Here is a 15138-nt window from a genome sequence, read left to right as displayed (position 1 = left end):
CATTACTGTCAATTTCAAAATATATATTGATGTTTTTATTACTAGTTGCTACACTCCCACAAATATAATACAACATGTAACCTTAAATACATTAATAGGTTTGTGATATTTCAGATTATTTAGTTAAAGAGTTCTGACTTCAGACAAAAACTTAATTCTAATCATAAAAATACAAAATGATCTGGGTATGTCAAAAGTTTCTATTTTTTTTTTGGGGGGGGGGCGGGGGGGGGGGGTGCTACTATATCTACTACACCCCTCGATACATCCTTGCAAAATTAAGGTTAAAGGGGGGTTCCAACCATATGTCCCTATTCAAATGTATTGATTGTCAAAAAAAAAAGGGGGGTCCAACCCCTTCCCCTCTTCTGGATCCGCCACTGGGTAAGTCTCTAAATGATGCAGCTTCACCAAAATGAATGGCTGTAGACTAACTAACTGGCTAAAGATGCATACACAATTCACCAAATAGCAGGCCTGTAGCCAGGAATTTCCAAGGGGGAGTATTTGGACCCATGAACTCAACTTTAACAGTCACATTGTCACAATTTGAACAGAACGTTGACTTTAACAGTGCTTGTTTGGTTTCAAGGGGCCCTGAACCCCCCTGGCTACAGGTATGAATAGACTCTTTGAATGTTGGGACATTATAATCCTACTATTTTGCAATGATGATATAGATAGTGGCAAACATTAATTTTATTGTAAGCTAATATCTCCTACTGTAGCAGATTTTTTGTCATGTTATCATGTCTTAACTGAAATTTACAAAAAAAGAAATCATTTTTATATGTTAAACCAGACACAGCAGCTGGTTATGTTTACAAAGTGATAACAAAAACATCAGCAGATCGGTGGATACAACTTTTAGAAATTTACTACAGAATATTATGATCATAACTCAGATAGTATATCACTTTTTAAAATACAATACATTTGTCCAATGCCTGAATAATTCTATTTTGTCAAGTGACTGACACTAAACAAATGGTTATGGATTATACATGTATATTTCACCCTTATAATCTGACACCTTACACTTATGATCCCAATCCTAAATTTTGAATGAAAATTTGAAAAATTCCATTATTTTTTTTATAAATTATCTGAAAGTCCAAAAAGTAAATGATTGTTATGATTTTTTTTATACTACATCATTCCATCAAATTTGCAAACAAATCAAAAACTACACGTACTTGGCATATTCCCCAAAAATGTTCTGAAAATTCCTGTTTTTTATATTTTATGTATATTTAGGAAAATATACAGTACAATTACTTCTCTGTCATGTCTGTATATATTTTTCATAATATACATGAAATATTAGCCACTGGATGTAAATAAGTAGATTTGGTATCACTATGATTGCAAATGAGACAACTATCCACAAGTGACCAAATGACATGAAATTAACAACTATAGATCAATGTACGGCCTTCAACTATGAGCAACGCCTTTACAATATAGTCAGCTATGATAAAAGGCCCCTAAATGACAAATGTAAAACAATCTAAACAAGACATTAACGGCATAATCCATGTACTAAAAATGAAGGAAAAACAAATACTTGAATGTTTAGCAAACGAAAATCAACTAATCATGTACTGTACATTATGACCATGCAACACATGTCGATAATACAAATTGTAGAACAAATACCTGTGATAACTTTAGACAATATAAACATACAAAACTGGGATTTGTATTCCCCTACCTCCAGCAATACATACACAGTGTAACACAACAAATATACCTACTATCAGTATACAGGTATCATCCCCATCACATATATCATTTAATTCATTCAATTACCAAAAAATTGGTAAATTGCTATTTACTTGCCTCAATTCACCTCTTTAAACTGGAAAATTGTAAATTATACCAAAACTGTAATTTGCACAACCTACCTTTTTTGTCCTAATTGGTTTACAGGTGAAATTCGTTGAGGCGAAGAGCCGTAAAATCTGTGATGTATCGAGATAATCTGATGATTACAAGTATCTGTACATTTCATCGGGTCAACCAAGGTCAAGTCTTCCTGTCAAAATCAAAAGTATTTAAATTAAAGTTTACTCAACAAAAGATTACTTCGTAGAATGAACTTCCAAATCTCTGTCAGTTTATGTAAAGTAAATTATAAATAAACTTGGTTTTAAGGGAGAATTTATCAGTCTAGTCATTCTTCTGTTAAGTTACCACTTCATCAAGATGCATGAGCATTTCAACTACTAGTATTTAATATAAACCTTTCCTTAATCTCAAACATATCAGAGGCCTTGTGTACCCTCAAAAACTTATAATGTAAGTTTCAAATAGTTTATCAAAGAAAGAGAAAAACCTGCTACTGAGGGATGAAAGATACCTACCACAAATACAGTCTGACAAAAAGGATATGGTGTTTTAACTCATCACTCAAAATTCTTACAGACTTTTGACTAAAACCAACCTAAAAGAACAATTTCATTGATGTTCTTCATCTCAATGTCATAGTGTGGCCTTTCAACACTGAGCAAAAGCCCACACCTCAATGCCACATTTCTACAGGCCCCAGTAGTTATATTATTTGAGCAGCATCTGGCCTAGCAGCCTTAAATTTCAAGGTTTGAAAAAAATGAATCTTTGTGTCAGGTACTGTACCACTTAATGTAAACATAAAGTTCAACTTTGATGGCTTTTGAAACTAAAATTTCCATCTGACAAAAATAGATCATTGATATTGGCATGACAGATGAATATTTCTACATTGCAAAAGGGTTTTTGGTTGAATGGGGTAACATCTGCACACAACTATATCTAATAACCCAAATAATTTAACAAACTTCAATGCAATGCAGTTTTTACTCAAATGTAATGATGTCACCAGATTATGCATGTAACAGTGCCTAAAATTAAATAATTTGACTACCATCTTTCATTCTTCATAATGTTCTACAATATTCAAACTTTGAGCTGAATCGCTACAGTGTACCTCTTCATAATTATACTCCTGCTGAAAAAAAAAAAATAGTAGCTGAAAAGAAAACAAATTAAGGTATATAATAACCTTACCTTCAGTTAATCAAATATATGCATCCATTGGTCAATTCAAATTAAAATTTGTTAAGCAAAAGAAAGATCATAAAGTTCTAAACTGTTCTGATCGGGTCAGATGGAATATTATATCAGATACTGTGTCATTAAGGTCAAGTCATTTTTCAATAAAATCCAAGTTTTAAGATAATATCTGAATAGCTTTGTTTACCTCTAACATTACACTTGGGTAGTTTGTAATGTATAAGTAAACTTTCTTATCTGTGTCCTTTCATATAAGGGTAGTATTATCAATTTCACACTTTAATACAATTTGTGAAGGACCCATTTGTCTTATTAAATACCCTGCTTTCTGCCATTACAATACTTGATCCTTTAATAGTACCCCTGCTGTTCATTTTACACATCCAAAAACATAATTAAATTACTTGAACACCCTAAGCAGGTATTTTGAAAATTTCAGCAATTTAGGAAAATATCTGATTTTAGGCTTGTACTTTGAAGATGCTCAACTTTACCCATAAAATTTACATGCTCATTAAGTTTCATGCATCTTTGAATATTTAATGAAACTAACGACCTTTTAATTCATTCATTTTACACTTCTAAAAACATAATTAAATTACTTGAACACTCTAAGGAGGTATTTTTTTAAATTTCAGCAATTTTGGAAATGATCTGACTTCGGCTTGTACTTTGAAGATGCTCAACTTTTGTTATAAAATTTACATGCTCATTAAGTTTCATGCATCTTTGAATATTTAATTGAAGTAATAACCTTTTAATTTGTCTTTTACACTAAAATCGTTGAAATTAGGATATAATTGAAACTATGACATCAAATCTGTCACTGGACAATACTTCAGTTTATGTGTTCATGTAATCAAATCCTGTTCTTAAGTTTCTGTCATTGCTGGATGTGCTATCATCTTCAAAATCGGTTTTGCTCTGTTAAGTGAACTAACTTTTTTAAAATGACCATTTCCTAAGTTATTTTTATTAGTATTTATTAGTTTTCAATTGTTTATCTTTCTTAACCGTTTTCTGTTGTTTTTAAGAGGACTTTTCACAGGAGGTTTTTAAAAGGGGTTCATATGCATCAATTTAGCTAATTAAAAATTGTATTATGTAAATCTTTAGAAAGTATAATTTCACAATTTTAGTACATGTATCTGTCTTTACAAAAGCATACAGATTCACCATCTAGAATTGTTCCTTTAATGTTTTACATTTACACTTTTATACCATAAATATTTTGAAATTATTCTGGCTCGTTGCAATTGTGAGGATAGCAAAAACATAGATTACTGATGCCACAACATAAAATCAATCTGTAAAGTAATGTATACATTTGAACTGAAAGACCATTACATCTAGACTTCTCCTTTTTCTTCCATACATGTATAAGAGTTGGGTTCGTAAATGAAACATTTAAAATCTACATGATTAAGCATGGTGACATTACAAATCTTGACTTTTGGGTAGAAATATCGTAGGTTTCCAGTTGTTGTCAAAAATGACTCTCTGGGGTAATGCTTGACATGATATTTGAATACTTTGAATGAATTATCTATAATTACCTCCATAATTTTTTCTGGGGTCCATTTAAGAGCAGTAAAAGAACTATTCAAATACATTTGTGTGTACCTCAGTTTTACCACTTTTCCTGCAAAACAAGTAATTCATATTTTCAGTCAAGAATGTAAGCTACAATGTTATCTTAAAAATAGTGTTTTCTAAAAAAAAACTTAAAAGTTTTTCCAAGTATATGAACTCTAAATATTCTCTTTTTGTTGTATTTCTAGGTTGCTATCTAACTGTCTGCAAACTTTATAATATATTTTTTTTCAACCCAAACGATATTTTTTGATCAGAAAGATGCTGACACACTGTGAAGGTTTCTTCTAATTGATTGTGATAAGGGAGATAATCCAATCTGATTTTTCTTCTTCTTAATTTCAATAAAATTTCATATACAAGTTTGGTTAGTTCTTTTAAAACTTAACAATTACTTTATATAATTTCAGTTCACAAACTTCGCATTTGTGATGTTTATGTAAATCTGCTATGCACTCTGTCACTCAAATGGATCTTAGGTTTGGTGAGTAAAATGATGTGAATTTCTAGTTTAAAATGATGTATCAATTTAGCTAATTAAAAATTGTATTAGGTTAATCTTTAGAAAGTATAATTTCACAATTTTAAATTACTGTCTTTATAAACAACATACAGATTCAAGATCTAGTATTGTTCCTGAAAATTTTACATTTACACTCTTGTACCATATTTATTTTGAAATTATTTGGACACATAGAAATAATGATAATAGCAGCAAAAATAGATTACTGATGCTACAACACAAAATCAATCTGTGAAGTGCTGTAGGCGAATCTAATACTTTTTGGAAGAAATATCATAGATCTCCAGTTTTTGTCAAAAATTACTTTCTGAGGTAATGCTTGACATGAGAATTGGATTCTTGGAATTAGTTTTAAATGATATAGAATATTACCTTCTTAATCTCTTCTGTGATCTGTTTTAAGAGCAGTCAAACAACTATTCAAATTCATGTGTTTAACTCAGTTTTACCACTTTTCCTGCAAAACAATAAATTCATATTTTCAATCCAGAATGTAAGCTACAATAGAATCTTTAAAACAGTGTTATCTAAAAAAACAAAACATCTAGGGTTTCTCAAAGTAAAATGTATGAAATATATCTGTTTTGTTCCAGGCAAAGTGTCCTTATTGTTGTTTAATATGTGAGCTCTAAAAATCTTCTTTTTAACGTATTGCTAGGTTGCTGTCAAAGTGTATGCAAACCTCTTATTTTTTATTACCCAATGAAATGATATTTCTTGATCAAACAGATGCTGACACACTGTAAATGTATATTCTGAATGATTGTGATATTTTAGGGAGATAATTCAATATGATTTCTTTGTATTTCTTTATTTTATGAAAAATTCAACACACAAGTTTGGTTTATTCAAAAAAAAACTTAACAATTACTTTTAACTAAAAGTCATTTCAGTCTACAAGCTAAATATTTATGAAGTTAATGTATTCTATTATGTACTCTGTCATTCATATGGATTTTATGTTTGATTAGTAAAATGATGTGATTTCAACTTAAAATGAGCAAGTGAATCATTATACACTGAGGTGGGTATTATTTAAAGTAGAGCATACATAGTCAGTTCATTCCTTCTTATACAAACTAAGATTCAGAAAATATTTTGTTCAAAGGAAACTTCTCTTCTGAATATATAATCACTGATTATGTAAGTGAAACATTCACAAATCAGTTATATTAGTGATTGTAGTATTCTGAAAGGTAAACAGACAGAAAGTCACAGGACATAAAGTCACAAATTTTATAGGACAAAAAGTCACAGGACAAAAAGTTAAAAATAGTTTGTTGACAATTGTTTGAATATATAAAAGAAAAATCTTGAAAGATTTACTTATTTATACATATATTCATATTAAGGTTTAGGAAATGTGTCATTATACTTGAAAAATGAAGATTTATTTAATTTTAATCATGCACAGGATATATTTCTTGGCTCCATGAAGCCTTTAAAGTGGCAAGCCACTTTGACATTTTGGGGTTTTTTTTAACAATTATTTGATCATCTTTGAAATTTTGTTGATAAATTTTGTTTACAAAGTTGGTTTAAAGTCATAAGAAATGAGTGACTGGTGAAAAAATAATGTTCATCCAATTCTTGAACCAATGCATGTATATATCATAAACTTAGTCCCCTGTGCATGATTTTATCATTTTATACGCAAATATATCGTATAATCGACAATTTTTTTTCTATCGGTCTGTTATGATTTCACAAATATGGCTACTCATTAAATGCCGTGTTTTGAAGCCGAAGTTTACCGATTGTCACCTTATAGTAAATAATCAACAAAAAACATGGGTATTTAGCACGTGTTTAACATATACAATCAGGTAATTGTCTATTTTAATGACAGATTCATGCGTATTGCTATCACCGGATTTTTACGAGGAGGGTCACGCTTAGGTCACTATGCATACGGAAAATATGTCCATGAATTGCTTCCTGGCAGCAAGCAATTAAAAATAAGTAAACTTCCTCTAAATGTGGACAAATTAAAGAATTTTCCTCAGAAAAAAGTATAGGTACATAAGTTGTATAATGAAAACTATCCATTTAGTTTTAAAAAACATATGCATTTTTTTTTTTTAATTTGAGGTTTCATATGACTTTAAATACATGTACAATAATTCAAGAAAAATACAAAAAATGTTTCTGTAAAAATAAAATTCAAAGAAAATAATCAGGAAAATGAATTGTGACTTTTTGTCTGTGACTTTTTGTCTGTAACTTTTTGTCCTGTGACTTTCTGTCCTACATTTTTTAAATAGACTCAAGTCTCAAGGCTGATTTAAATTTCTTTTCAAGAGGACACACGCACAATATAATCATATTATAACAAGATGATGATGAGATAATTGATATAATCTATATAAGAGTAATATGAGAGAGACAAACAAGAAAGATTAAAAAAAAAACACACAAACACAAATGATAATTTCCACTGAATTCACATAGAATGTAATCAGACTCATTTTTTTTATATAGTTTTTTTGATCTTTGGGCAGTTTGTTATCCCTTTGTATTTTCTGCTCTTTGCTTCATTAAACTTGATGTAAAACAGAACAAAAATCAATTTATGAATATATGAAATTAGCATTGCAATAATAACAAACAAACTGGACAAACATGATTTCCCATGCTGCTAACACAATTAATCAATTAGTTAACACTAGGCAACAATTAAACCTGGTGGGAGATGTTGTTTAAATGAAAGCAGGTCTGAACTGCATGCTGGGAGAATTGGATTTCATGTTTTAGGGATAATCAGTCCCTGCAGTTTTCTTGCATCATGACTATTTCAGTTTTTCAAAATACTAGGGTTTTTTTGCCTTCAAATTGTTTTAAAGAAAAACTCAATTGAAACCCATTTTATATATTTTCTAAAGATTAAGCCTAGCACCACAACATTTTTATAAATAGCAAAAAAACCTCAAAAACAATACTTTAAAAACAAATAATTGTTATATAATCAGCTGAGTTTAGTAAGTTCTTAATGTACTTAAATACTAGCATGATTTATACCTTTCTGAAATTGTCCCTTTATAAATAAAGAAATTATCCCCAGGAAATTATTAAAAGTTTAGAATCCCTCAAGCAGAGTTGACATAGATGGATTTTGCTACTATAATTGGGTATTTTTTTGGTAATATAGTTTTTTAGCTGTTTTAGTTCTTATACATCCTTTGCCTTCAAATAATTGGCTTTGAGTGTTCCTATCAAAAGAGCACTCTGGACTTATAAAATTTATAAATTTTAATTTCATTTTTTTGTTATATAAATTCATATTTTTCAAACATTTAATTTTAAACAATCAATACTTCTTGTCTTCTTCACACACATATGGTAATTTTAGATGAGAAATAAGAAGACTGATGATGATGAAAATTGGAATGCAAAAAAAAATTAGTTTTCTCAAAAACAAACTCATGGACATCTTTTTATTTTCTTATCATTTTATACACTAGATTTTATGACATTACCCTATATCTAGAAAAAGTAAACAATTTATTTCCTACATTGAAATTTTCAGAACAAAAACCTATATGAAAAAGTTGATTTCATAACTTTCTTGGTTTTTTCAAAATGTGAAATACCTGCAGGAGCTTATTGAGTAAGATTTTGAAATTCAAAGATAAGAGTAATACCTTTTTTTTTTCGGTTAAAAGTAACTTTTATTTTAATTTTTGTAATTTTTCTTTAAAAAGTTAAACTTAAAAAGAACAAAATAAATTCAGTTATATAATCAAATAAAGATTCACTTTAATTTTTTTTTTTACCTTAAAATGTTTTTTTTTATTCTGTTTTCAATAATATTCAGTATAATCAGGCAATTTACAGGTACACTTGAAGTCCTTTTTGCATGTCCCAAATATTTGACAGGTCTTATTACAAATTTGTGCATTTTCTAAATGATCAATTTACAAATGAAAATTTTGAATCAAATATTAGTTTTTGTTCTTTTAAATAAAAAACATTCTACAAAAAAATCCCATTTTCATAATTAAGATTAAAGAATTTTAAAAAATAAAAATACAGCTTTTTTCCTAAAAATTTATGGAAGTCATGCACATAATATTAAAAGATGGTTTATCCAAAACAAACTTCTAATCTGGATCAATAATTATGCAATATTTGCTCAGTTGGATACTGCTGAGAAAACCAATTTGTAAATTAAAGGGTCACCTAGAGGGAGGTCCCCATTTGATGTCACATCCACCAGATGGGATCAAAAGATAACATATACATCAAAGCAAAGATTACACAACACTGGATTATAAATAAGGGTATGTCTAAAGTCTTTGCTATCAGTACAAGTTGAGATATTACAGCTTCAACATGTTTAAAAAAGGTCATATCCCATATAGCAAAGGCAAGAGAAGGTCCAAGAAAGACAACTCTCCAAGAAATCCTAATTGGTTCCAACCTGGAACCAGTGGTAGAAGTAGAATCCTGAAGTCTGTAGAGATTCCTGATACATCTGTGGCAAGTACGTCCTACACAAGGCAATCATTGCAAACTCCTCATACAGGTGGAATGACTGACCGTGTTTGTAGACTCCGACCAAAAAAAGCTGCTGACTGGGAAAAAGAAGAAACTAGAATAGCGCTTCCTAAATGGATATGGGTGGACAAGGATTTTTTTATGAACTTTTTTCCGAACTTGATAAACACAAGTTGTAATGAACACAAAACTCTCTCACCATCCTGTCCTAAATTTCAAGTTAAATATTGTGACCCGGAAAATTTAGGACCTTGCTTGCATGTTAAACTGAAATGCATAACCTGTGGTTATATTGTTAATGGAATGAAGCTCAGCAAAGAGATACCTACTGGCAGTTAGGTTCCAAGTCAACAACAGCACATCTTCATGACAATTACAGAAAAAGAACAACATTAGAACAACAAGTCATGAAGATCAATCAAAATACATTTACGGTCCTTTTCAGGACCACCCATATCTTACAAAAAGAGTCTTTGATTTGTTGTATGTCAGTTCTAAAATTTCTTTTCTTCTTTCTCATCTTTTTTTTGGACTTTCATTCTGATTGCCCTCTCTCCAATTGATAGAAATAAAAGCACTTTTGCAAATGATGTTTTATTAATTGTTTTAAGGTTAATAAAACTCCACTCTGCAAGGATCTAGGGAATCTAGGACACCCCAACTAGAATTGGTTGAAATAAATGGCTGCAACAGCAATAACTATGAAATTGTTGCACTACCATGTGCAAAGGCCCAAATGAAAATATATTGATAAACCATATAACCAAGTGACCAAGTCTGTTAACATATACAAGGTACTTGCCTATGATAGTTCGGTGCACAATTGGCAATTTCAAATTTCTATTGATAAATATATTTGACTACAAAACATCCACTTTGAAGGTGCTTACATTTATCGATATATTAGGAAGTTATTAAGACTAAGGAACTTATTCAAAAATATAAACAATTTCATAAAAGTGATAAAAATGACGAAACTGTTTTCAATCCGTGGAAATGGGAAAAGGTTTTTAACACTTTCACAGATTTTTTAAGCCATAATAAATTATTATGAGACAATTGCCTGACCGGCATTAATTTGGCAGATGCCCCACAAAAACACAACTAGATAAAAAATTAAACAAAATTTAAAAAGTTTTTATGAATGTAAATTTCAAAAACTCTGAACAACAAGGAAAATTCAACTTTCATATTGCTGTAGTCTGACTTCAAGTTCCTAAATAGTTAGCAAGTTGTCTATAAAAGCTTAATGATTGCAATAAATAAAAAAATCCTTCCACATTTCCATTTTCAATTTCATCTAATAAAATTTATCAAAATCGAACTTTCCCGTTGAATATGTTTAATTTTTAAAATTTTTAGTTTTTAACTGAAACTATTACATTTTTAACTGCAAACTATTACATTTTTAACTGCAAACTATTACATTTTTAACTATACTAATCTTCAATTGACAATAAAAATAAGAAAATGTGGTACATTGTATGATTGTCATTGAGACAACTCCCTACGAGCTAAAAGAGACCAAATGACACAAAAATTTACAACTTTGCAGTAAAACACACTTTTATACTCTAGACAAAAGTCCTGCCTGTACCGCTACTCATACACAAATGTAGGTATAACTTGAGCAGTGGCGGATCCAGGAGGGGGGTTGGAAACCCCCTTTTTTTTGACGATCAATGCATTTGAATTGGGACATATAGTTGGAATCTTTATCCTGGGTTAGCTCCCCCCTCCCCCTTTTATAAATGGCTGAATCCGCCCCTGATGAGGTCAATGACATGAAATGAAAATTTCTAACCAGTGAACTTTCTTAATTGCATGAATTGTTACCAAAGAAAGGCTTTTTTATTTTTTATCAAATATATCATTTATAATAAAATTGACATTTAAACAAGTAAAATTATTATATTTAAAATACAAAATTATCAACTGTCTATTTTTAATTTTTTAATTTTTTAATCTATTTTATAGATTTCTTCATTTATTAGTTAAGAAGTTCAAAACTCTCATCTGGATCCATAATTATAAAATACTTGCTCTGTTGGATACTGCTAAGTAGGAAATTATGGAAAACACTAGTAACTGAAACTTGCCAGTAGGGGATTTCTCTTGTATACCAAATCCACCCGATGGGATTAAAAGAAACTAAATCAAAGCAGATGTTATACAGCTCTAAGATAAATAAGGAGATGTTCAAAGTCTTTGCTATCAGTAAAAGTTGAGATATTACTGCTTCAACATGTTTACAAAAGGTCATATCCCATGGAACAAAGGCAAGACTCTGACTAAGAGATGCAACTCAAAAAGAAATCCTGGATGGTTCCAATTTGGTACCAGTGGTAGAAGTAGAATCCTAAAGTCTGAAGAGATCCCAGATACATCTAGATCTAGAGCAAGTACTTCCTACACAAGGCAATCACTACAAACTCCTAATTATGGTGGAATGACTGACCGTGTTTGTAACCTCCAACCAAAAGAATCTGGTGACCAAAAAAAGGAAGAAATGAGAAAATTGCATTCTGGGATGAACTTATTCCGATTCTACAATTATATGGTACTGGACATGCTCAACATTACTCACAAGAAACACAAAATTGACTCACCATCCTGTCCTATCATGCAGGTTGAACGTTATGCTGAAGAAAAAGTGGGAACTTGTTTGTATTATACATGGAGATGTATAAACTGTGTTTTTATTGGTGACAGGATGTTGCTGAGTAAAAATATGCATAATGACAGTTAGATTCATAGACAGCCTCACAGTTTCAGGTCCTTTTCAGGACCACCCATATTTTACAAAAAGAGTCTAATTTGTTGTACAGATTCTAAAAAAAATCCCTCCCTTTCTTTGTTCTGTTATTCTGATCTGTTGGTGGGTTTTTTTAAAGGTTGATAGAAAAAAGAGTTAACCTAAATGCTAATTATAGCCATGTGCACAATTGCCAATTGATTTGTTTTCATATTTCTTAAATAGGCATCCATTTTGAAGATTTATATATATGAGGGGAAGAGGGACTTGTCAGAAAAGGTAAGAGGTAACAGGTTACAAAAAAATTATCAAGAAGAGCTGAAAAAAGGATCAAATTGTTTTAATACATGAAAATGGCAAAAGAAAATTTGACAAGACTTAATAAAAGTTAAATATTGAAATCACTTTTACACAATAAATAAAATTAATTCACTCTTTATTCTCAAGCTAAGAGTAAAGACATAGGCAGTATACTGAATTTTAGGTTAAACTGATAACCACATACCACATTTATGACATGCTTTTTTTAAAGCTAAAACTAGCATAGTAAAAAAATGCTTCAAAGACAAATCTCTCTTTCATATTTTTTTATGGAATATTTCAAAACAAATCAATTAATTGTCTGTTTCAGCTATAGTGATAACTGTAAGTTTATAAATGTACATCTATGTTTTTAAAAATGCCCAAGAATTTTTTTTTATTAAAATCTTACTCCCCCTATTTAATTTATTTGATTTTTCAAATTCTTGTTATATTTCAATCTTATTCAAACTAATGTAAAGGAATAAAACACTTTTGAAATAAGTTCTTTTAACTGCATTCATCTAAATTTAACTAGAACACTAACTGAGGGATGTATAACATATTTACTAACATAGAAAATGCAAATTACAAACTAGTGAAGTTTTTAATTCCTTGAAATATTAAGAGTACACTTAAATAAACTTCTTTTTTTTTTTGGAAGGGGGGGGGGAGGGATTTATACTTTTATTCAAAGTAACAAAAAAGCTTTTGGATTCATTTAAATTTTTTAACAAAACATTCCATTTCAAAATAAATATTGACATTTAATTAACAATTTAAATTAATCAAAGAGCAGACTGCTCTGAGGGATACGACTGCCATTGTTTTCATTGGCATATGTCTACATGTAGCTGGATAAAATATTATATTATTTTTAAAACTAATTCAACTGCAGATGTAAAATGTAATTTACGTTATCTGAATAGTTACAAAGTAGCCCATCCCGGATACAAGTGTATGAACAATGTACTTATCGTGTTTTATTTTTGTATTACAAATTCCAAGTTTACTTTCCACAGCAGTCACTGAGACTCAGAGTGAAAGAAGGTACATGTATTTCACTTCGTATCTTATCACCTGTTTTCTTACGTTAATTCTAGGAAGAACCCCATAACTCTTTAAATATTTAGTTTCCTTTGCGTCAGTGGTCATGACACATTCCGCGGTTTAAATTGCGATCGTTTTTAATATAATACGACGTTTATTGACAGAACAAGTTAATTTTTCTCGAGGTGTTGTACTGTATTTTGATTCAGAATTGACGGAAGTTACTTCCAGAAGGGAGACAACTCGAAAGGATAATATGGAAGACTCCATTTCGCCTGAAGGGGTGTTGTAGTTGCACCTTTACAATGTGGACTACATTTATTTTAATTTAAATGATGCATATATGATTTAAAATTATGAAACAACAATAATCCTCCATAGCAGACATACTTAGAAACGATCCCATGAGTTTTAAATTAATCAATTGAGTGTGGAATCCAAGGCAGCCATTCAATCTTATACCCCTTGAAGTCAAGAAAACTATATGCATGCACATAATTACCTAAACAAACCCTGGAGCAAGAACGTATATTAAATGTTAATCAAACGACCTAGATGGTTCTCTTTTTCTTTATGGAAGTACAATATAAAATATCAGTTTCATAACGATGACATATAAGAAAAATTCACTTCAGTTCTTATATGACAGAAATAGATTTATTGGAATTTAGAGAACTCTCGCATTTTTTACAAAACTGGGGAGTTCCCTCTGACAGATTTCTAAATTTATAAAAACACTAAATATAAATACAACTTTATTCTGATTTTCCATGTTGTTAAAAAAACGAATATATAGTCAAGGGAAATATCAAACATGAAGATTATGAAATGAACATTATAGGAAAGTTGTTTAAGTTCAATCCCTTTGTTTGTTTTTACCTTTTAAAGCAAGACAATCTCAAGAATCTGAGATGTTCCTTGATATTTAGAATAAAACGGTTGATGTGAGGGCATGGCCCTGAGCCAATGGTTTAAGTCTACAGATTGCTTGAAAGCAATCCTATCCCAAAAACAATACATGTATATTTTAAAATATGTTTTTCCCTGTTCTTAGTTTCTAAATCAATCTAATTTGGATCCTTTAACATAGAAAATGTTGCTCCATTTGATACTGAAAAGTAGGAAGCTATATAAAAAGACTCATCAGGGGGTCTTTCCTTCCATACCAAATCCACCAGATGGCACCAAAGGAATGTGGTTATAAAATTATAAAACTATAAATAAAAGATTACCCTTTTGGGGGTATCTAATTAACATCATGATTTTATGGTTATCATGGTTATTGATAACTATCTATAATTAGGGGTGGGGAGATGGGGTCTTTCTGCAAACTAATTTTCTTTTATGGTATACTTTCCATCAAAGA

The 15138-nt window shown here is 30.2% G+C and overlaps 1 protein-coding gene across 10 annotated transcripts in view; it reads right to left on the bottom strand.

The window, feature by feature from the left end:
- Positions 1-3064, bottom strand: part of LOC143083006 (uncharacterized) — a 58342-nt gene extending 55278 nt beyond the window's left edge. For 9 of the 10 annotated variants that reach the window (XM_076259103.1, XM_076259107.1, XM_076259108.1 and 6 more), the window contains exon 1: positions 1908-2038. The gene's annotated coding sequence lies outside the window, so the exon portion shown is untranslated. Of the gene's footprint in view, positions 1-1907; positions 2039-3048 lie in introns of those variants that run through there. The other variant, XM_076259116.1, reaches the window with a different exon arrangement.
- Positions 3065-15138: the final 12074 nt, after the last annotated feature.

The sequence above is a fragment of the Mytilus galloprovincialis genome, chromosome 7 (assembly GCF_965363235.1).
Source record: "Mytilus galloprovincialis chromosome 7, xbMytGall1.hap1.1, whole genome shotgun sequence".
NCBI classification, from domain to species: domain Eukaryota; kingdom Metazoa; phylum Mollusca; class Bivalvia; order Mytilida; family Mytilidae; genus Mytilus; species Mytilus galloprovincialis.
This window is presented reverse-complemented; position numbering and strand designations above follow the sequence as displayed.